General features: G+C 40.1%; 1 protein-coding gene across 3 annotated transcripts in view; it reads right to left on the minus strand.

The window, feature by feature from the left end:
- The window catches only part of LOC147756388 (uncharacterized), a 60,788-nt gene that overhangs the window by 31,133 nt on the left and 5,061 nt on the right, over window positions 1-24,594 (minus strand). The window contains exon 2 of one of the 3 annotated variants that reach the window (XM_086984554.1): window positions 1,115-1,203. The exons of the other annotated variants lie outside the window; for them this stretch is intronic. The gene's annotated coding sequence lies outside the window, so the exon portion shown is untranslated. The remainder of the gene's footprint in view (window positions 1-1,114; window positions 1,204-24,594) is intronic. 3 annotated transcript variants of the gene reach the window in all.

Here is a 24,594-nt window from a genome sequence, read left to right on the forward strand (position 1 = left end):
AAAGACCAGTTGCAGCTGCACATGGCGCTTCAATATGCTTAACGGTAGCGCTAGAAGCAATATGTACTTTTGTGTCAGATAACAGCGTGCCGGGAAAACGTGGTGACCCCTCATGGCGAAAGACGAAATTAACAGGTGGCAACGTATAATGTTTTTAATCTGTTTCTCAGTTAGGTTTGCACAGTTGTTATTCAACTGTGAAAGTGATCTTATCGAGCAAAGGAAACAAATAAAATTTGACCTGTCACCTGACGACCTCGTCTAGCCCTCCTTCAGTCGTTTCTAACAGAGTCAGAGCAAAACACGTGAGGGACTATAATTAGTAGCGTTAAAGGTACGCAATGCTTAATCGCAATTAGACTCAAAGTTTTGCCGGCATATAATTTAAGTTGTAAAACGTTTTTTGGAAAAGGCAGCGTTGTCGACTATAAAGGCACCCCTTGCCGAGCTTTGCATATCGGTCAAACCAACAAAATGTCCAAGAGCCACATATGGCAAATATGCCGACTAACTTATGCGTTGTAAGTATAAAATAAATAGGGTAAAAAATAAAAGTGCTAGACGATGAATCAACTACGAAATTGTGTTTAGAAATACATGGATTGTTTGCCGACTACGCATTTCGAAGAAAGAGCTATTAAGCTGACCTTAGCTGACGAAATGTGGAAGATCAAATGTTACGGGGGCCAGGATCAAAATAGGACTTATCGGTGCATGGAGTATGTAGACCAGCGTAAATCAGTATATTGGAACGAAAAAGAAGATGAAGTTCCCAGCTTGTTGTCCGTTTTAGTAAACGTTTTATCTAAGTAGAGGAAACGAGAAGGTCGAAAAATGCTACCGGAACCATGTGATTGAATTGACAAGCCGCTTTTGTAATAACTGCAACATCACTAAGGGGATTATTATGAAAATGAGCGAAATTCGTGAGAAACGAGCGCTTCAAGACAACGTCAAGAAACGTGAAAAGTTTGATTAGAAGAAAGGTTTTTAAGCGAGGAAGAAAGAAGCTGTTTAGATAGAAAAAGCATAGTTTAGATTTTCCTATACGACTTTCAAATACGACTAGAAGCAAATGACTGCGAAGAAATCTAAAAGAGGGAGTTTTTTGTACCTGGATCAATACGAAACCGTGTGCGTGTGATGTGTCACGACAGGGCAGGCTATTCGATATGGTTTCCCGAGGCTGCGTAATTATATTACCTAGCAAATTTGAGTTTGTGTTAGAAAGATCTCCACCGGTCGAAGAAACGGTCTGTGCAATTTAATCCAAAAGCCGTTCATTGATATATGAGACAACTAGCTAAGTTGTGACCAAAAATATAACACTATTCCAATCGACAGCATTTGAAGATTTATTAAGCGAAATTCGTCCGATTAACATAGCGGGAGTGGTCTGATTTCTGGAACAAGTTATATTTCGGTGCTGTGCCCTTGACGTGGTAGCGACTACGTTCATATAGAAACAATTAACGCCCAAAATGGGTTTAACTGTACCCTAATTTCTACAAAGTATTACAAAGAATACACAAGGTAACAAGTATCTCCGCGCGTCAACAAGGGACCAGCAAGGGGACTTCGGGTACAAATGCTAAATGTAGGGCAATAGTAGATAAATGCGAACAAGTGAAACCCGCATCGAAAACTGAGAAGTTCCAGTTCAGGGTTCTATGTATGTTCCTACTAAATAAATCGCGACCGTTTTTCCTAATTCATCGACGCTCAGCAAAACGGAACACAGAGACCATCGTTGCCCTGGCAGTTATACGTTGTATTCTAATATCCTGTAGTTTAAACGGTCGTGTGCATTTAGACAATATCCATCCCTTTGGAAATTACATATCTTCATTTTCCGGTCACCGCTTAGCGGTATGTTAAGGATTAGTTAGCCTGGCCTTCTTTAGGGCGTTCTTTAAGTCACTTCGAACAGAGTACATGGCATTGTTCGCCATTGTACGCTGAGCTTAATGCTTTTGTTCGAGCTGTCGTCTTAAGGCCGCCGTTGTCATATACTGGCGAGGCTATGTTGATGGTGTAATGTTAGATAGAAATTTCCACACTCTGCCATTTTATCCCGTGCTTTGCCTTTTATTTTACGTCTATTAGACCGTCAATGTTTCGTCGCACCCATTTCGTTCGCCGCTGTCGTACGCAGTGACACTCACATCGTCCGCGTCATTTGTTTTTAGTATGACCAGTACAATTAGAGTACAACAGCAGCATCGCAGTTCTCTTGTCTCGACGACCCAACTGGGCCACGTCGCTCGCTTCCCTTTGACTGACTGCTACTGTCATTTCACGTTTTCCTACCAACTTCAGCTTGTCCTCTCAGTCTCCTAAATGGCGACAGGAGACGGCCATTTTTTCTGGGCCACACCCACGCGCTCCACGGGTCATAAAAGGCCACTTGTTTATACGTGAGCAGTATACACGCTATATATAAAGGTGTCTGGAATAAATGGGGTAAAATTGGTACCGCTTGTTTAAAACCTACATTTGCTTTTTTTTTGCGAATAACGGCGAAGACTTCGCTCGCCAACGTGTTTATTTAGTCAACTGTCATTTCTTTCAATCACCGAACTTTAACTTAAAACGCTGACATATAATTTTGTAGGATTTCTTCTATAAGTTTGCGAATAATTTTTTTTTTTACAAGGAAGGCGAATAAAGCCAGGTTGATGCGTAAACACTCACTGAAGTCCCAAGGTACAAAAATCCAGAGAATATTCTTTTTCTACAAAAAAAAAGACTTCTGGATCCCGAGATCACCAGAAGTAGTTCTTTGATATTTCTTTTAATGAATAATATTGGGTTTTATCCAATGTTTACGTTTTTTTTTCACGGAACATAGATTATTTTACGCGAAAATGATTGACCTTATCTTCCCTTATGTCTTATATTACCTTATGTCTTAAGAACATGAAATATTTAACCAAAGAGGCCGTTATTGTTTCACGTTTGCGAACAAATACTATCATCGCCCTGAGCACCTAGAACTGGTGCAAAGTGAATATTACAGACCCCTACTCCAGATTCTGTTGCCGTGCAACATATTTTTCGACTCACTTAAAGCAACCCTTGACCCCTCTTCAAGCTGAGCTTTCAGACGGAGGAAACATCAGTAATAGCAGGGACGATGTATGTATCGAAAAGCATCATATATATATAAGATTCTTCCGAAGCTTTTCTGTAGTCTCCTTGCTCTGCAATTGGTGAGTTTAACCATCTTTGTCGCGTATTTAGAATATTTCAAATCTGATGCTGTAATTGCGCCTGAGTCATACATCAAGACTTCCGTTATGTCCCGATTTTTTCGACCGATAGCTTTGCGTACGAACATTTCGAGTACACACAGACATTTTTGACACTTTTCAATACTGAATTCCATTATGGATCTTGCGCTTTACTTCATAGAAATATCCATTGTTTTCGCTAAAAGCTTAATAGAGGCAGGTAATAACGTAGAGCATCAATATCGGGTAACTATACCAGATATATATTCTCGGTAAGGTTTATTGGACTCGAAGTTACGACACAATGACTGATTTTCGCTTAAATTTCAAACACGAATCTTCTGTCTTTCTCATGCATAATAAGTTCGTGGCTTCCCCTAGCCGAAGCAAATTTTCTCTCAATACCCAATATGACGGATTAGTAATGCGTGTCACAACAAAAAGCCCGCAAAGATGTATCTCGAACACCCTGTAATATCGCGATTATTCCGCGTGTCGAGACAAAAAAAAAGAGATAATAGTGACTAATACTCGGTGTTATGATCAACATCATCATTTAGTCGGCGGATCGGAAGACGATAAAGATCTTGCAGCCCGATTTATCGATTTATTGCCATCCTGATGTGGCTAGGGCATGTTTTCTCGACATCCATAGCGCCGTTGGGGTTGGCCTAGATTGGACTAGAAAAAAGTAGTGCTGGCGTACATTAACTATATCGTAGATAGTTCACTACCGTATCGACAGCTCTAAATAGTACCGTTAGTCCGCAGTGCTGTATTTAGGCCACTAGAAAATAGAAGGTAGAAGAAATACGAATTGAGAATATGCCTGGACCAATGCTTAGTTAATAACTGTCAGAGGAAAAAGACCATTTAACTAAACTTGTTTGAAATTAGTTAGTTAATGAACTGTATGTGAACTTGACTATCGTTTTCACAGTGTATTCGTTTTCGGTCATTCTCCTATGCGCTTTCGCACTTGTACGATTCCACCTCCTTTTTTTCTAGTGCCTTGTTACGGCCACCTCCTGTATCCATTTGCGTCAACTAACTTCTCTCATCGTTTGTCGGCCTATTTCGCACCGGCGGAAAAGAATAACATACTAACGAAAATATTAAGTGAATTTAAATTTACGAATGTTAAGTATAGTAATAGTCGTAGGCGAAAAAAGCAAAACTGTCGAGGCACCAATAGAATCGAACATCGATAGGCTGAGTAATTGCCCTTTGGTTACGGTAGCGGGCAGCGTAAATAGGGCATGCTTCAAAAATCAATGAAGGTGCCACAGCGCTAGAATGGTACATAGTAAGGAGCAAGTCAGCAATATTTGATGCACTGCTAAACACTACTTGCTTTTTAAGCGTTTTCTTTCATTTCCCGTACTTTCTTGTTATGGTAATTGTGTACCGTTATTATCTAGGCGTGTGATAATACAAAGTTGAGCCTTCGACGTGGCGGACGTTAGTGTCATGCTTTAGAGATATGGTGGATTATAATCGAGTTCCCAGGCTCAACGTGGCTGTGCTGCACGTCTGGTCACTGCTTGTGGACCAGCGCATGTAACAACTGTACCTCAAAATGTTATATTTATGAGTGGCATTTTGAACCATCGCTCGCGAGGACGTCCACAGAACTTACAGGAAGCCCGGGCCTTTAAACGCCATTAAAGATTACAGTATGGAATTGTCAGGGGGCTGCAATTCCAGCACTTGTCTCCTTGGAAGCCCCGCGCAGTATCGACACCCTCATGCTAACGGAGACTTAAGAAACTTGCTTGACGCATTTCTATTCCGTAAACTGGCCTGCAATGGGGTGTAACGGACCGGGCCACCCCAGTGCGGGCATCTCAGTTTCCCACAGTCATAAAATAGGCGACCTCACGCTGTGATTAATAGCGAATAACGACACTACGTGACCAGCGACTAAATTCCATAGCAGTCAATGTTTGGTTGGCTGATTCGAAATTAACGTACATAGCTACGTACCAGTAAATAAACTCGCTAGTGGGTCAGAAGCGCTGTCTTTTCATTTTGCTTCTTCATTGATCATAATCGGCGACTTTAACGCCGCCTTGACCAGCCGAACTTGAATTACACTACGACCTTCAAAACACGCTCCCAGACTTTGGTTACTGGGGGGTTAATTTCAACCCGACAATAGGACATGTCGTTAGGACATACAAAAAGGTTCAGTTATCGATATATTTGCAATGAATGTAACCAGAGATAGAGTAGAGTTTCAGGATAAAAATCATTCTCTGTTAGAGAGCATAAGCATTCGTGCAAATCAAAGGCGATAGACCTTACCGTCCAAGTTGTACCTGTGCATATTATCAAACGCCAAGCTCCGCTGCGACGGCTAGATGTAGACAAGCTCCTAGAATTTTCTCAAAAAGCTCTTTCTGTATCGGACGTAATGAATTCCGAAACCTATGCACAGCATTTAGTTGAAATTCTCCAGTCAACAAACAGTACAGTCTTTCCGTCATCCGGAAATGTAGATCGTGGTTCAGTTATACCTGTAGCCTTGTCCGGAGGGCCCTTCAGGCTTACGGGTGAGGTTCAGCTCAAGTTCTACCCCTACGGCGGGGTCAAGTTTGGAAAGGGAGATATGACAACGGCCACCGAGATTTTGCATCTTACCAGGTTACTTCTTGCCTATGAGACGGTTTCTGTGTTTAAAGTTGCTTTTTCTTGCGAATGGCAGAAGTTCGACTGGGCACGTCATCGAAAGGTGCAGGAAGGCAGTGTTACCAACATAGGCAATCAAATTTCCTCATCGCTAGTTTGACTTCGAAGTAACTTTAGTCGCACCGTATTCGTATGTGGCCTTATAGCAAAGAACCTTCAACAATTGAAACGGGTTAAAATCTTCTTGCTCAAAAAACACTCTAACTGCATATAATAGCCCTGATTCGCCCTGCTATGTCCTGGCTGACTCGCCAGTGCTGTCCAAGGGCTATGTCGTTGTTTTGAGCTCTAAGCAACAGGAGCCTTCAAGACCACACTTAGGAATTGGAACCAAGACTTCACAGAGATTGCTGTAGATTTCTTTGCTTCGGATATGATAGGAAACGGTGAATGGAAAGGAATGAAGTGTCAAAACAGATACGGCATCATTCACATTGCCTTGCATTGGTTCTACTATAGACGCTGCAAGCAACCAGGTTTCCACGAGCCCAATGATACGCATAGATGGTTTAGATGCGTGGAAAATGGTAATAGATATCATATGAATCGTCACTTCTTGGTATATTTACGACGTCTGGCAAATCTCTCAAATTAGTGTTTTAATTCAAGAGTATTCGTCTAGCGTATATGATGCGAAATGTTTTTAATGGTTCTATATACTTTCCCTAAGACTGGAATATTGTGGTGTTGACCTGTATATGCGAGGTTTTTGATTGCTACCAGCAAAGGTGAATGAGTAAGACTCGATTATTTGCTACGTTTATGAGTGCTTGAACTGACAGTTATTATTTTGTATTTGGTTTCCACATTTATCGGTGGGCATGAACGTGAAGATTTTAGTGTAGGTCAACAATTCAGCCTATTCTGAATGAATTTTCAGCGAGGCTTTTTCTTTTTTTACTATCTTGCTGACAGAGCTTGTTTCACATGGTGCTTCTGTCGCCTAGCTCATTTGCATCGTGTGTTGTTCATCCGTTATTATCCAGTATGGGGGTGAGAGCGCCTTGAATGGCTGCTTGTCATAAGGTAGTAGAGACCCCCTGCCTCGAACAATCGAAGACTAAAAGAGATCAGGCGGCAAAATTGGTGAATTGATTTACGTTTTTTTCACCTCTCTCTGTTAGGCGGCAATTTGACCGAAGTCGTGGTAATAAAGTCAGGTAGCGCTTAAGAAACCTGTACAAAGAAACTAGCGAAGACGGTAGCCGCCCACCAGCCTCCGATTTTCCTGAAGGAAAAAATCACGTAGCCTACAAGAGCACTGCGAAAAAGGTAGAAAAAACAAAATTTCAAGAAATACGAACTGGCAAAAAACGGATTGTGCAAAAGGTAGAAAAAGCGATTAACGGGATTAACATCGTCAAGTCAAAGGAAGACTTTCTAGCGCTATGTGGTGACATCTTCAAAGTACTTGTTTACTCGAAGCCGGAGTCCAACTTTGGTACGATTTACATATGGACTTTTCAATAGCTCGAGAACGTGGACAGCCGGCACATAGCTCGGCCAGCGTTATTAAACAGGATAGACAGGGGATTCACAGAAGACGAGTTCCTGTGAGCTTCAAGGGGTTCCCGGGTGACTGCCCTCAAGAAGCAAGCACCGAAGAAACGTGCGGAAGATGAACTTTTGGAAACTCTTATGAACATGGTTCTTTTGGTGTTCGTCAAAGTTCCACTCGGTAAAACATGTCTGGCGTGCAAAGCCCATAAAGTCTTTATACGTCCTGTAGTGGCACCCTTTTATGGTAGGTATCAAGGGCTGCGTCACATTGTTGCATTATGGAGGAGAGAAACCGCTTGCAAGGAGCGTGGCCAATCCGGCCACATCGCTGACAGTTCTAAGCCAATTGAAAGGGAGCTCGTTCAGACACTTCTTCACCTGCGATGAAATAAAGAAACGGAAAACATAGATAAGACGTAGAAGAACATGGAAGATGGATGAGATAGAGTCCTTCAGAAAATGAGATCTGAACTTCCGAATACAATTAATGTTGACACGGTTGACATACCTTCACTAGCAACCTAACTTGATGGATCGAGAGATCTGGCTGGTTCGTCTGCTTAAAGTAAGCCATATCCTGGTGCAATAAGGACCAACTTCTTTTACTTTATTTAGCATTTTTAATTATTATTTTTATATAAGCAAGTCCTTGAGATAATTTATTTTTAGGTATAGTATCTATGACATACGATACCCTAGACGGTTTAATGATTTCGCTGTGATTGCTTTTAAATCTTTTGAATCAAGGTTAGGAGGACTCAGGAAGTTACAACACTTCGTCTTCAACAGCATTCTTTGCATATAAAGCGCCTAAGTTTGAGATGGTGCCTGAGAGTGAGACGTGTGGTCGGAAAGCTTTAATCAAGCTAGATATGATATCTCTGGGCTCTGTTTTTTGCCTGTGAACGCGACTCAAAAAGACGCGATGGTAAATAAATTTGTGCACTCAAATTATAAGATATTTCTGACAGCCATAAAACACAGTAGAGAGCGGTAACGATTTAGTCGTCTTCGCTCCTCTCTGACTATTTCGTTATTGCTATGCTCAGTCCTCTACGAATTTACGAAATTCTTCGTCATTCTCAAGCTTGCCTCCTGAAAAGCCAGTTCTCACTCAGGTATATAACAGGATTTTTTGTGGACCTACTGATAATCGACTGCAGAACATTAATTTACTCCAGGTCTATGCTGCAGTCCTATGGTATGACCTATATGGTATGACCTATATATATGACCGGTATGAGACTTATATGATGCATGCTTCACTAAGGTTAAAATTGAACGTTCAGCTTGTGGTTTGAATAAATTTAAATTATCATCTAGTTTACCATAACTTGAGCACAATTTTGAGAAGTTACACAAATGGTACCAGAAATGAGCACTTAGTAATTTAAGGCGGCGGAAATACAGAACGGTTCTGCAGTCTACTAGAGGTACGTTTTTTGCAAGCGCCGATTAGCGATACTATAAAGCCACATTCCTAAACTATATATTGTTATTTTTATCAGAAGTCTTGCAGTAAAAGCAAGCCCAGAATAGTCCTACCAGACAAGTTCAATCTTGACTCTGACCTCAATTTCAATATTTCTAAACTGTAGTAGATGAGTTTAACAGACACTTCGCAACCACTGTTGTTACTCTTCACACTCACGCTGACATTTAAGCACAACTAACATTTATAAAATTTGGACTTTCAATGGGAAAGTGTGTTTCAGGACCATTATAGTTGCATTATGGTTTTACGGTAAGCGACACACGATTTGCACTTGAAATCGCAGCAAGGATCCTTTAGCCCACAGAGATCAGAGACGCAAGAAGCCACTGGATGTATGAAGCAATGAAACGTAAGGAACCGAATTTTCAGATAGAAACACGGGCAGAAAGATACAGAAAAAAAGCATATATAAAACGATATTAGCAGGGAAATAAAGTACTGGATCTATAGATCTCAAAGCTTAAAATAAGCACTTAAAGAACGAAGTTTGCAAGAAAACAAGTAGACGAAGAACATGAAAAAATATAGAAAGCCAGTACGGGCGTTTATGGCAGATGAAAGTAGAGTTCGACGCACCTCAAGGGCTGCAAAATTCAGTATCAACAAATCAATGACCTGCGTTCGTCGTAACAAAGAGGTCGAAAAAATATTGGGCAGAGCACATGGGGAGAGAGGCAGAGCTAGCTTGCATTGAAGCTTGTTAGATGTTAAAAACGGGTTCAATATAATAAAATGTGTTGAAAATAAGGTGCAATTATAAAAGACTTAAAGCGAAAGTAATATCTTTATATCTATAAGATAAAAGTCTAGAGGTTAGGGGCCTGAAAAAGAACTTTACAGTAGGAGTCCCTTCGAGGTTGGTTCTAAGACCAACCTTTTGGAACCTGGCTTAAGACCTGGATTAAGGTGCTTAATGTCCCGGATATGCCGGATAACATAAACAGCATGGCCTACAACAATCTAGCGTTAATTAGGACAGCCCGTTTTGAAGAGGCGAAAAAATAGCGAATGAAGCCTTCACAACGGCGTTGGACTGGGCGAACGAACGTTCTCATCAGGTGGCCCTGCAGAAAAACGGCTGGTTAGTATACTTAGCGAGAAGGAAAAAGTAATTAGAGTTACTCTAGATGTAAAGAGCATGCAGTTTAATTGATAGGTAAAGTGCCCAGGGGTTGTCCTGGATATTAATTTGATGCACTTACCCCCTAGGCAACTCGCTTTTGGATTGGAGACCTCTTGGAAAATATAGGACACCTTCTAGAATCAATGGTAGAATTGGTAGCGCTATACGCTGCTTCGATATGAGCAACTATCGCGACCAGGAATAGCTCGCGAAATTTTGCGAATGGCAAAAAAGAGCTATGGCAATTAGAATAGCCAAAGCTATCTCCACTGACGTGGTTTTTGTACTTTCTAAGATGCTACCTTAATATCGTCTGGTGGAAGAAGGCAACGATATCTGGTCCTGTCGATAGAGAAAACAGCAAATATGTGGAAATGGCTAGAGAAATAGCCGCAACAGGAACGACAGATGGACAGGGAAGCTGGGCTAAACCCGTTATACCAGAAACGCAAATCTGGTACGATAATAACAGTGGCGATCTCACCTACTACACCATTCAAGTGTTCAGTAAACACGATCGATACCAGACCTACATGATGAAGGTAAGAAATCAGCGTATCACGTGCATCACACTGCATTTGAATCTGAAGTTTTCTAAAAATTGCGCAGAGAAGCACCGCAGGTGGCATTTTGGATCACAGTTAACGACGTTGCAGATCATATACCTGGGTATACAAAAAAAAGATGGTGAAAGAAAGACCTTTCTCAAGACTATCGACCGCCATAAAGCGCCAAAGCCAGAAGAAGAGCAAAGAGAGAAAAGAAAAACCTGCATCTCCCCTTTCCTTTCCGAGGAGTCTGAAGTGCTGTTTCAAGTCCGTTCTAGAACTCAGGGACAGTAATAAAGAATAGAGCGATTTAATGGCTGTTATTGCGTTCTACACTGGTGAAGACCTTTATCTGCAGACAGGTGGGTAGACGCCATACTCGGACTTCATCAAATTGAGTGTAAATGCAAAAAAATAACTCTGTGCGTCTGGATCTCACGTAAATCCATTAGTTCTTACCTCTATAGGAAAATATTGCTCCTCTATCCAAGAAAAAGGCAAAAGTAATCCAGCTGACATCTAGGTCCAATGTTTTTCCAATGTGCCTTTGAAAAGTTAGTGATTAGCAATCTTCGCATACATTCTGAATTCGGTGTTCGAAACTTTCAGTCGAAGGAACTGGCGTTGGCACATCTTAGACACGAGATTACCGATGCCATTAAAAATAAATAGGGTTGCTTTGGTGTGTTTTTAGACTGTTTCTATTTGTTTATGTCACACGGTATTGCTGCTTTGCTGGAATGTCTCGGGTGCATATCAATCACTATCGATATATTCAGGGAAGATTTAATTCTCGTGCCACACCTGTTCATAATAATCTTCATTCATTTCATTCAGCTTTGCGTCCCGACGAGTGGCAGGCGCAAAATGATCGATTATGCAGACTGCGTTTTCAAGCTTTTCCGCAAACAGCCCACTGGAATGGCCAATGGCACACAGACTACTCTAAAGCACGTAGAGAAGCTATTGACGCTTTCAAATCAGCTTGTCTAGTTGTTAATGGACTCGCACTTTTTGAGACGCCTTAAGGGGCCATCGATATACAACATGTTACAGCTGGAAAAATTTCGCTGTTACGTTAAGTTAAGGATACGTATTCAAAGGAGCGTGAAATGGCAGCCTCTACTGACCGCTGAAGCAACTAAGTGCTATGCGGCTCAGAAAGACTGATGTTTTTAGTAAAAATGTTCTTCTTGTTTATGAGGTGCTGATGCTTCTAGGTCCTTGTTATGTACTTCCTGTATGAAAAAGTGGCGTTTTGAAAATGTATTGTGGGGCTCAGGTCACCCGGAACGATGGTCTGTGGGCAATGTTTGCAAAAACTGCGATATCTGTATATGACCTTTTCGCCCTGATCAATCATAGATCGCCCTGCTCGCCTTTAATATGTGAAAAGGTGTCGTTTTGTCAGAGAGCTCTTTTCTGCCATAGTTCTCGTCGGCCGGCTTTTCCTTTATTGCTAGCGAATCCAACATAGGTGTTTTTGCCCGCTGCTTCCTTCTCCCAGTTTTGTAGTTCCTTCCTTCGCAAGCCTCAATCAGTCAGCTCAACAAAAGAATTTATGGGAGATATTCTGAAGCATGCAGATCGGACGAATATTGAAAAAAAAAAAAAAGGTTATTAGTAACCTTTTTTTTTTCCAGATTATTAGTAATCTGGACAACAGTAATAGAGGTTTTATGCAACATGACATTTTTTCATTACTACTCTTTGCGCGAACTTATCCATTGTCAAAATTACAGTCTCGTAAACAAACCACAAGCCTAATCGAACCTCAAATCCATTTAGAGTTAAAAATTTAGGCGAAAGAGGCTCTTTCATTTATAATTTACGGCCGAGGCGTAGATAAGACGCTGTCAGTGAATAGATGACAGAGGATGTCGTGTCGTATTATAATATAAAAAGCATCAGTCATCAGATTAAAGTTATTGACTTATATTAATATTAAAAGTGGTAGTTATTATCTTTGTTACCTACCTAACACTACTAGAGGTCTATTTTCGAGATTATTTTAAAATCAATTGGATGCCTTCAAACGAAAATCAATGGAAGCCTTTTACCGTAAAGGAACTAGAAGCAAATATCTGCTAACATACGCATATAATTAACCACAAGATACTTACATAAACAAATTAAAATCTTAGATAATGGAGTTGATAATAAGACTTTAGTATTGAATGTCCGCGATGGAATCGTGTGTGTTTCATGCCCATTTAGAATCCTATGATTTCCAGATCTGTCCATATCATACCGGTAAGCGAGAAACATATGGAAACACAAAGTGGCTAAAATGAAATGCGACCAGCAGAAATACTATAACGCTAAATCTGGAGTAAAATACTTAATCTAAGAAGGCATAAGGCACCGCCAGATGCTTCTCTACTTACTATGTCGGTCGCATCAACCACTGTGCAATAGCAAAAGATCGGTGGGCTCCCTTCTCTACTGGTCCTATTAACTGTGCTTAACTGCAAGTGTATCCATTAGCAAATACATTTATTGTCTTTTTTGTACGGTTCCACTTATGTGAAGGACATATATTAAGGTAATTCAATTTCAGTAGAGACATGCAACGGCAGCCACGAAAAACCGATTTGTCCCCTAGAGTACCGATTCCACTCAAAGCCCAAGTCCTACACTTGCTACCGTATATAAATAATATATAATCGATTGTGCGTTGCTTTCGATCTGAACATATTCTCACAGACTTTGCCCCCGACTATATGATATATTTAGTTAAAGACGGATGCAACGGCATTTAGTGCGCCGATTTTGCAGTAAGCTTTAGGTTTGAATCTAAGAGCCCAAGCTTTTACTTGAAACCTCTAAAATGCTTTCTCTGTGTTACATTAACGCATCAAATATATTTTCATATTATTGTCATTTCGTGATATGTAAAGTGTGGCTGCGCTAGCAATGCTTTACAAGCCACGGCACCCATGGCAACGAGACGTTGTACTCATGCACGTCGACGACGAGAAGGGGGCCAGAGCGTTTATATTTAAATAGCGAAAGCAACAAGAAGCAACCGCGCGAGGTCGCACTAGAGCGAGTCTAAGAAAAACCTTACTGTGAAGGTAGCATTCAAAGGGCGCAGACTGTGCTGGTGGGCAGCGATACGGCGCCAAAGTAGAAGTTCGCTACTTCGGTTGTGTTCCTCTTCTTCCGCCTTTTGGTTCCTCTCTATTCTGCGAGTTCTATGAACTTACAAAGAGCAAATGGCAAACGTCCTACTACTTTTTTCTCGATCCACTGAAATATGTTTCCCACATAAGGGTTGGCAATGGGCTCGCTAGAGGCGATAGTGCCCATCGGACTAGATACAGCTACTGGTCTGGAATAAATTTAAATGAACGCCATATTGCGCTGGTCCTACCGTACATAGGAATATACGATATTTTCGCGCCGTTGTTTACTGCTTCTAGAAATACGGGGAGCATAAGATGTCTTCCTGTACATGCAGCGTTTTGAGGGTAGCTCATTTATACATCTAGCTTTGTACATATACAATAAGCAGACTCTACTGTTGTATAAACTGCCAGACAGATCTTGCTCTACGTTTCGCACAACCCATATATTTCTCAGATCTTGGTGGTTTCTTTTGTTTGCGTTGCAGTCAACAACAATTCCGCTTCATAAAACACGTGTAACCTCATCCGTAAAATACTCGCTCCTCCCCTCCTTTTTATCTTGCAGACTTCTTTTGAACGCTATCGTTCGAGTTGCGCTTGATATGCAATCAAAGCAGCTAATGAAAAATGTGTCCATCCTCATTCGTATATTTTACTCAGAGATTTTTATTGAACCTGACGATATTCGACCTAAGTGGAAGCTAGCTCTGCCTTGAAGCTCCTGTCCCATTGAGGGAATTCTTAATAACCGGAGAGGCAGCAGTACTCAATAAACAGGCTGTTATAGAAAAACCGTACGTTTCAAGTCAGCTGCCTAATATCTGTTGAAGCTTTGTCTGATAACACCGTACCTCAATTAAATATTTTTCTTGGATGTTCTTTATTAACTTCGTATTGACGTTTTTCATTATCGAAGTAACCTATGCAGAGAATTGAACGCGTTACACGAGCCGGTGACCCAAATAAATTCAAACGTTAATATTTATAATAACGTCAAATATACGTTTGATGAAAACGATAACCAAAAGCACGGTTAGAAAATGAAAACGTATGTGGTACTCGCTGCTGGGAAGGCTAGATAAGAAGGAAAGTTCAAGCCCTGACTGTCATTAAACTCAAACTATTTTACCCTGTTTTAGCACAAATAAACAACTTTGACGGCGACGCCGATGCTGATTCTGTACCTTAGAACTGCGTAGTAGTTGTTCCTTTATAGTCTCACTGCTATAAAGTGACTCGTGAACTGCCTTCAAAGTTCGATGCGCGAAATAAGACTTCCAAGTTTGCCTTTACGATGATCGTATACGTCACAATTTTCAACGTACCTTTTCAGAGCTTCTTTGTACGTGGCAAGCAAACAACAAAACTATGGTAATCCTTAAATAACTGCTTTTTTACGTCCGCTACCCAGGCTGTTACGCATTGCTCCAGCTAGCTGGCTCCCAGCACGTAACGAAAAGTGTCTACGTCTGGATTTGAACCTAGACAATCCTTGTAAACTGAGAGACGGAAGTTTCAAACAGTGATATGTGATGGGATGTCGTAAATAAAGAATAGGTTGCTTAAAGTTATGCTATAAGAACGATATTTGGCCCTCTTCGATTCTTTGCCTAGAATCAATAAAGGATTTAAAGTTGTCTTAGTTATATTTAATTGGTACGTTCATACCTCCGAGGCAAAGCCGAGACATTCGATGCAGTATAATCTATAACTGAATGGAGTAAAGCTGGAGTATTTGTTCGAGGGAGTGACGTTACCGGATACTCGTAGAATTCGAAACAAGAGGTAAACTTAAATTGAGATGTGTAGTTTTACGATTCCAGTTAGCCTTTTGCTGACTCACAACTGATTTGCTGTATGTGTAAATTGTAAGATGTCGCAGCATTATAGCTATATATTGTTTCCAGTACCGGCTCATTTTTACACTGAAGAATAATCCACGAGCTTTGCTGAGCGCTTATTTTTCTATCTTTATAGAAGCAAATGGATAAAAATACTTGCAATAATAAGATAAAGGCCAGTTAGTAATACTGATGGACACAAAATCTAATAGCATCTTTCGAAATAAAGTCAAAGCAAAGTCTTTCTAGCAATATATGAGCTCAGCACACCTTTTCACTGCTATACGACGATCGATTGCGAAATGCTTAAATGCCAAGGGGCTACCAAAGGCGAAGTTCGATAGAAAGGGTGAGAAGACATTTTTGGTCCCTTATATATATCGAACTCGCCGAACCAAGATATTGAAGCTCTCCAGAGGTTTTAGAAACCCTGACGCTTTGCAATCATAAAACTTACAGATCGAATGAAATATCAAATGGATGCATAAAGCGGCAGCTGGATTAGCAGCTTTAATTAAACTAGCTTGTTTAACGCGTACATAATTGAGGCAAGTATTCCAGGAATATGGAGAGGTTGTGTCTTGCTGTTTATTTACGCAGACCCGAAGATATTATACACGGACCCGAAGTCTTGGAGACGGATCGTGAGGGAAGGCTGTATTTATAACCTTCTGTCAAGTATCATCGTCCGGGCATAATCCCTTTCCTGAAGGACTGTGAAACGTCAATAAAGGAACAGCATAGGTTACAATGACCGCGTACGGGATGTTTAGAGAAGAAATAGAGGAAACACTAAGTCGTTCCAATCCACCTCTCTGCTTGATTTTTGCAGACTTCAGTATTGCAGAGAAAGCTGGCACAACTGAGCGTGCCTTTGGAAACTTTGGGTCTACTGGTGGTCACCTTTTCGAGTAACTCCGTTACTATCCATGGTGGTGTTGTAGAGAGCACAAATTCCAACAAACGAGAGGATTTTCACAAGGAGATAGGCTCACTCCGTTACTCCGCACGCTCTTCATAAAGAACCTATGTAAATGCGCCTAGAAACGGTACCCTCTCGTGAGTATAATCCTGTCCACGGACTATCTCATGTACAACATTGTAGGCATATTGCACTTGTGAAAGATACTAATAGTTCTGAGCAACTGTATCGCTGAGTTTGCTCTTCCAACTAGCACAAATAAGATGGAAATTATAGAGTCCAGAACAATGGGAAGACCTACCAACAGTGATCCGTTTAGTCTGAGTGGAACGATCCTGAAGTATCCTTTGTATATTTCTTTGCATGGTTCAACTTTAAATTAACGACTGCAGAGGGATTTTTGGTAGGTTACATAAAAGAAAAAGTTAGCAAAACAACAATAGCCACTGTCACAGTCGAAGATCCGTAAAACCTGTTAGCTGAAACAGTGATAAAATTATTCCATTTGTGGCGTCGACTACTATGTACAAAAGCCCAGTTCTCAGCCCAGATGTGACGAACTTGCATGCAAGCAATAACCTACAACTACCTAGTGTACCTGTTAACCGACACCTCAAGGTTCGTCGCAGACACGCAAAAATTGTTTAGCTTTCTAGACAGCGAAACGTACAAGACGCTTACACGAATACAAACGTAGAAATTGGCCGAAGTAAATCATTCATTCTTCTTAACCCTATATAAAACCAATGGCAGATAAAAACGAACAAACAGAAGTAATTACCATATCATAATACAGATATCAACGTATAGGTCCCATCACCATAATAAATCCTTTAGTTGTACGAGTATATATTACATTTTTACTTCGCTTGCAATTTTTTTTTACTTAAAATCTATCGACTGGCAGAAAGAATTGGTGCTAATAAAAATAGTATCTTCCGTAGAGAAATATGCATTCTAGATTTTGGCTCTCCCTCTAAAACAAGATTTTTCTAAAGCATTTTTTAAAGCTGTCTTATCAAAATATTTGCCATACCAGCCGCTTCGACTTGTTCATCGATAACAACGAACTGGCTCAAAAAACTATTCTAGAACAATTTAATTTTCACTCAACTGCCCCATAGAAAAAATTATGACACCTGTCGTTTTTTGCCCCTTTCCTCACCGAAATACCAACCTGAGGCGTAGGAATGTATTCCATTTTTGCCTAGTGCGTCGAGATATATTAATTGCAAATAAACATTCCCCTTACATATAACATTATGTTAGGTTTCCGTTTTTAAACGATGTTCTTTACTTGAAAACGAACATTTGCGTATAGGAAAATATATAATGTCGATTCCGCTCGTCGTGGGCTTTTAACTAACATCGAGAATAATGTCCACTATGGACTTCCAAACAATCGGCCGTTATGTTATTAGGATCAGAAATTCAACGACACTTGTAGTATAATATAGTCTGTCTCAGCTCCTATAACCGACATATCCAGCGACGGTTTTGCAAATTAAGCCAATTGATATTACGCTCCTCTATGAAGGAAACTGCCTCCTGAAAAGAACTATTCAAAAACAAAGAAAAATCGAATTTTTTTCCTAAATCCTATTTTGTAGAGCTTGAAGCAAGCAACTTCCCAGTATGAACCTTTCATAGATTCTCGACGGTTGTCGAATCAATCACAAAAAATGATTAATTTACCTAAATTAACACCAAGTTCTGTCGAAAAAAAGACAAACGTCCCAAGGAAAAATATTTATCTAATTGGCCCCATCTTACGCGCAGTTTTTCCGAGGACGACGCTTCAACGACCCACCAAAAATCAGCCCAATCCGTTCTACGGCGTCGAAGCAAACCAGCGAACAGTATTTTTTTGGAAAATAGATGAACTTAAGACTTTTGTTGCTACTTAACACATTTCACCTGACCTGTCTAAAACTAAAAGACTAATTATATCTAAAATAGGAAGTAATGTCGAATTAGTTATTTTCAGGTCTCTTTCATCATTGTGCCTAAATTCGTTTGATCTCACAGTTTTGGGGGCTTTGAAAAAGACTGTTCGGTTTGCTTTGGGTTTTGTTCTGTAATGTTCTCTTGTTGAATCAGGTTATTTTTTTTTGCTGCTAGTGCAGTAATAACGTCGTCAATCATCAAGGCTTGAGTTCCAGTCCTTCCAGTTCCAGGCCATACATATATTAATTAACGTAGTTGCATGCATATAGGTTTATGAACAAGTGAGTCCCTATTGATTTTATTTGCGAAGGTTATCACTGGAGAGGAGGTTACAAATAACACATTGTCAGTTTCGTTGCTTCCTTTAACGACACCCTTGACGTTTTGCTAGCTCTACATAAGGCTGTGGCAACACATAATTGACCGTGATTGGATACGGGTTTTTTGAAGGAGACGAGGACGTCTCCCACTGAATTGTCATGGCGTGATTAAACTGGAAACTGACGTCGTTGAAAAGGAATTTCGTCGTCTTCTAAAGGATTGAGAGTAATTCCTGAGAGCAATAATTATGTAGTCCTTGAATATATCGTCACCACAATAAGATTATTGTATAGACCATGAACGACCATCTTTGTACCGTTTCAAACTTTGAAAAGATTTAAGCTTCTTATGAAGACGGTGAATAAACCTTTCTTTGATTGTAGGTTATACAGCGGCCAGTTCAGATACCTCAAGGCTGTCAAAAAATATTCTAGCGGCATGTGTAGCGTCGGCTTCTTTCGTCATTTGATTAAACGAGTGATATTTCCTGAGGCTTTCAGGGAACCGCTCAATACTAGCGTTAATATTTCGGACCACTCCATTCGCAAGGACTAACGTGTTTTTTTTTTTTGGTGAAAGTGTCTGTTTAATTTTCGAGTAAGGTCGATACATTGTGTGATGAACTCCCGCTTTGATACAATGTTTTCGGACGGTGTAGTTTCGCTGATGCCGTTTGTTTAGGACACATCTTCACCTACGTCCGATAAAAGGTGAAAGTATCAGTATCATTTAGTCACATGGTGGTAGCCTAATTGGCTTTCTATTTACGATTTTTTCATAAAGGCGTTTTTAATATCGGTCACTTCTGCTAGCAGTTGGCGAAAGTTGCTCGAACATACAATTAAGGTTTTTTCCAAGAGGTTTATTTTTACTGCAAAAGCCGACAAACAACTTCGAGGTCTTCCTGCCTTATCATGGGATATCCGTCCCAGACGGTGTGCAATCAAATGCCTTCGTACCAAGTACATCTGTCACCTTTGTTCTCCCGCTGCTGATATTGGGGGATTGACAGGCTGAAGTCTTCTAACTTGCAAGAAGAAAGACTCCTAATAAAATCATTTAACTTGACCTGAGTATATGTAACGGGCTTATCATGATGGATCTTAGCAATGAGAAGTCATGATTTTAGGCTTAAACTATCGGTCGGCGGTAATAGTCCTGAACCATTGCACACTTGTAAATGTTCTGTAGTTCTAACGGGTTGGTAACTTCTCTTGTTATAGAAATAATCAGAAATCAGTCCTGCGTTGATTGAAGCATTTGTGCTTTTTTCGCTGTTTTTCAGCCGCCTTGGAGAACGACTCCTTTATAAATGCAGGCTTCTGCATGCTGTATAGCAGCAAGAAAAAACATCTCGTTCATACATCTTTAGCTACTTAAATGAATGTAGGTTCGCGAACATGATGTCTTAAGTAGTAGGTTTCTCCACACTGTAGATTTGCTGTATTCATACGCAAAAGTATATATATTTTACAGTAAATGGGTAGATTTCAACTTTATGAACTTACTTTCATTTTGTTCCATTGACATAAAGCAAAGTTCTCATGAACTCGATGTGGTTGCAAGGAACCATGACCACCGCGAACTTTGTTGGCCTTTCTTTCTTCATTTATAACCAGCTGCACAGATGTACTCCTATGGGTCGGTTTATCTGGGTAGTGCTCATGGAGCGAGAAACGTGACATTCGAACAACATTCTAACGGCTTGCTACAGTGTTATGTATCTACCGTTCCGATATTGTTTGATTTCGTCTACTTTAACGATAGCTTTAAAATGTTTTTTTTTTTTTTCGTATTTTCGAAATGTATATTTCGTAATATACCTAATTACATATTTCGAAATTGCACGTTGAAGCGTCATTTAAAAACCGTCGGATATCCAGCATTGTATCGAATAATCCAGTGTTATCACTTATATACGGAGTGTGAGTGCTGTTCATGGAGTGTACACTCGGGCTACGGCTCAGGTATTTGGTATTGACTATCTATCATTCGGGGTAAATTTGTAGTCCTAAAATACATAATTCGAGCTATGAATCACGTATTTTAGGACGAACCTATGAAATTCCAGATTTGCGTCTGGATTCGGGTTTACGGCCTTCATAAATGCGTTATAGTTTTATGATCAAAATTTGTTTTTTCTCAAACTACAGCAGAATATAGATAGATAGATACATGTTAGCTATCTAGGCAATAACGTTGTTGAACTTGTTTACGTAGTAATTTCAAAAATTCTGATTGCTGACCTTCACTAAGGGGCTGATAATCTTAAGTGTGCATTGCACGTCATTGCCAACAAAAGTGACCCATTTTGTGCGTGCAAATGTATATCGCCGGGTCCTATGGATCGAGTTAAATGTAGGCGACTCAATCTCTGTAGCCATATCTCTTAGGTACTGTTTGACGGAACGGCCTGCTTGCAGTAGAGGGTTAAATTAACCCTTGCTATTTATGACGTGCATAATATCGCAGGGCGATTACTTTGTCGTTTTCTGTTGTGCGTATGTCGCAATGTTTTTTTTTCTTTAAGAAACGATAGTACATGCCGTAGGCAGCCGAGGGATTGATGTAATTCTGAAACTATTTCCAGTTAGTTAGTCTGTTTCTTTTAGTTATTCTGCTCGCCCGAATCATCTCGTAATCGTGTAATGCGTGATATGTTGCAATGTAACACTTGAGCCTGCCGTATTTTTCTTTTTTCGTCCGATTACTCTCCCGTACGTTCGCTTGGGGTCAGTCGATCAGGATCAATGATGATACGTGACGAAAAGTCATCTTTAGAAATGGATATTTGTATTATCTAATGTAGCTGCTTACGTATTGCTTGTATACGGTACGTTCGGTTGTGTGTCATTTCCCTTACATAAAATAAAAATTTGCGATTTTCTCTTTCGAGAGGCGTGCTTCACAGTAATGGCAAGCTTTGTCCGTGTTGGGTGAGATTTTTTTTTGCTTTGCTTTGCTTTGTCCTACCACGCCTATGTCTTTCAGCATCAACGCGACGTGTCCCTTTTTGTCTCTTCTAATATTTTACTTGAAAGTTTATTGTCTTTGGCGATCCGTCCTACGCTGATTATTTGTTTTTCTGCTGTTTCGATGACCTTAGAACTATTCAAAAATTGAGGATGCTCGTAGACAACGTTTTGGAAGATCAACAATATCGATTTATAAATAAACATTCAAAAAAATCTCTAAAAATATCAAATTAGAAGCTCGACATTAGCGAAGTAAGTATTGATCGCATCTTGAGACGTTTCAAATGAGGAAGTTAAATTCCAAGTATGGTACATACAGTGTCAATGAAGATGGTTCGGATACCAAAAAACAATTGCAAATTTTACTTGAAAAATGGGGTTAAGATGCATCATTTTAAGAAAGATCATTTGGAGCGTTAAAGCTACGTTCGGATTAGATCAGACAAACACTTGCTATAGCAGCGTCTATGCGGAACTGCTAATTCACACGTTACGCACTTCAAGCAAATGATGAATTAAACCTTAATTAAATCAATTAAACTTGAAACAATAGGGGGAACTTGGCTTAAAATGATGAATTCTGTTTTAAAGATGGTAGGGCATACGTTACCATAGGGATGTGTTGACGAATATGACGCTAGAAAACCGATGACTATGCATGACTTCAAAGCGTCCAAGATTGAGCAAGAATACGCTATAGTACTGAACGAGATGTTCGAGATAATAACTTACCGCTCTAGCAGAACTGCGGTAATCTCGAACATTTGCTATTGGAAAAGTTCTATGTAGACTGTTTTGCGATTTACATTGATAGTGTGTAAATAAAAACATATGTATATACGTTTTCTGAAGCACTCTGTATAAACGTATGTAAATATATATATACAGTCAGACGCAACATGTTCTATGCTTAAATGAATTGAGAACTATATATGAGTGAACCTGAATTAGCTTTAGAGTTTCGTTTGAGCCAAACTGAAAGACATAGTAAAACCTTTGCTAGGGTTTGACGGACGATGAAACGGTCGGCTCCGAGTGGGTGATACGTAAAAACGAGCAGTCTCATTTGCGACAAAGAATAGAATATGATTTGCGTGAAGAGCGCCCGTGTGTACTAACTAAGGAGTCTGTTGCTTTCTTTTATAACTCTCAATTCGTACCCATTTCATTGGCAATCGATTATTTTTATAATTCATGTAAAAATTGACGAAAACGTGAAGTTCCGCTACACAAATCTGAACTTCGCTTTGTGGGTCAGCTAAGCATCTACCACTGACTACGGCGTTGTTCGTAAGTAACGCTGGTGCAACTCGGAAAGGTGGCGATCTGATGTGCTTTGAAAGCCTTCTCATGTGGGGAGAGCTTTTTGTGGTCACGCTTTTTTTGCTCCGGGCGCCAAACGAGGCAGGCTAGCGCATGTAAAGAGGAATCGTCAGCCAGAGACCCAAAAAAAAGTTGAGAAGCTGTCAGAATCAGAAGGGAATCTGTGCTAATCGGTTATACGTCATACAATACTTGAGGCGGAAGGCGGGCAACGCTTTTTATAGTGGCTGTGAAGCTTATTTCACTATCTCAAAATGCCATCAATCACTGCACTCTATTATATATGTAGATTCAATATAGCGACATATGAAGTCAGGCGTGAGGGCATAGATTTTAATAATAATAATAAATCTAGTTCGAACAAGAATTTCGTATGTAGTCATTAGCTAGTGTGGAGTGGTCATAAGCGAAATTTTATTTTAAAATCCTTTCTCTTGAACCGACGTCAAGCGCTAGTTTTATAAACCATTCTCAATAAGAATCCTGTATGAAAAAAAAAAATGGCACAAAAAGTGAATGGTTATTCCTTGTGAGCCGGACTGTATATCCTTGTCCTTGAAATGGGTTAACCCTTCTAGCCACTCATAAGTGCAGATGAAATTTTAAGCCTGAATGGCTTCTTAGGTCGACTGAATATAGACTGCATAAATATAGTAATGTAACACTGAGGCACATTTGTGAACATGAACAATAATAACAAGTATAGTCAATCTTCTATTTTTATTTCTATGTAAAGTTTTGCAAAAAAAAAAAAAATTTTTTAAAGTGCCTGCTCGCCAAAGATATACCGTCTTGCATCCTAGACAATATTAGAGCGTTAACCGCCGGCTTCGGCCGCCGCCTGTTTCGGTATTAATCACACTTCCTTCTACCAAAGCTGAAAAAAATGCTAGTGGCATTTGTTAAAGGGGTAACGTAGGGTGGCGGCCAGCTGTTCTCCAATAGCTATAACCTAACAGCTTTTGCCACAACGTAGTGTATCAAGGAACACACGTTGGATCCACGCAATACAGTCTTCACGTGGATGACGTCTATCCTGACGTCCGTAAAGGGTAGGGTGACGTCGTTGTCAAATGTGAAGAACGGTACTGGTGTCTGTTGACAACCCATTAAATTCACACCGTTTTAAAGTGTGCCTTCTAGAAGGCAAAAGTATTTAGTTATCCAGGTTCAGCTTTGCGTCAGACAAAGCTGTTTTTTAGTAACTATATTAGATGGACCCGCGGGCTTTACCCCGCACCTCTTTTATCTTTGACGAATTTACATAATCTGACTCGTTCATTTAGATCGAGTACAAATAAAGAATGATCCTATTCTTATTACCCCGTCCCACCATAGCCGTTGCCTTTGTCTCTACCATAGTTCCCTAAGCCTGTTTTAGTATGTTCGCCAGAGGGTTCAGTTAACTACAGATTTGTCTCGTTCGTTAAATATTGCGTTCTCGTATATTCCTACAACGTGTTTTTTCCGCGTTAAATGATCGACTTTGATTCCTACCTTCGGGGGACCTGCATGAATGAAACCGACCTTGATTAAGTTCTCAT

The sequence above is a fragment of the Varroa destructor genome, unplaced genomic scaffold (assembly GCF_002443255.2).
Source record: "Varroa destructor unplaced genomic scaffold, Vdes_3.0 BEIS01000003.1, whole genome shotgun sequence".
Taxonomy (NCBI): Eukaryota; Metazoa; Arthropoda; class Arachnida; order Mesostigmata; family Varroidae; genus Varroa; species Varroa destructor.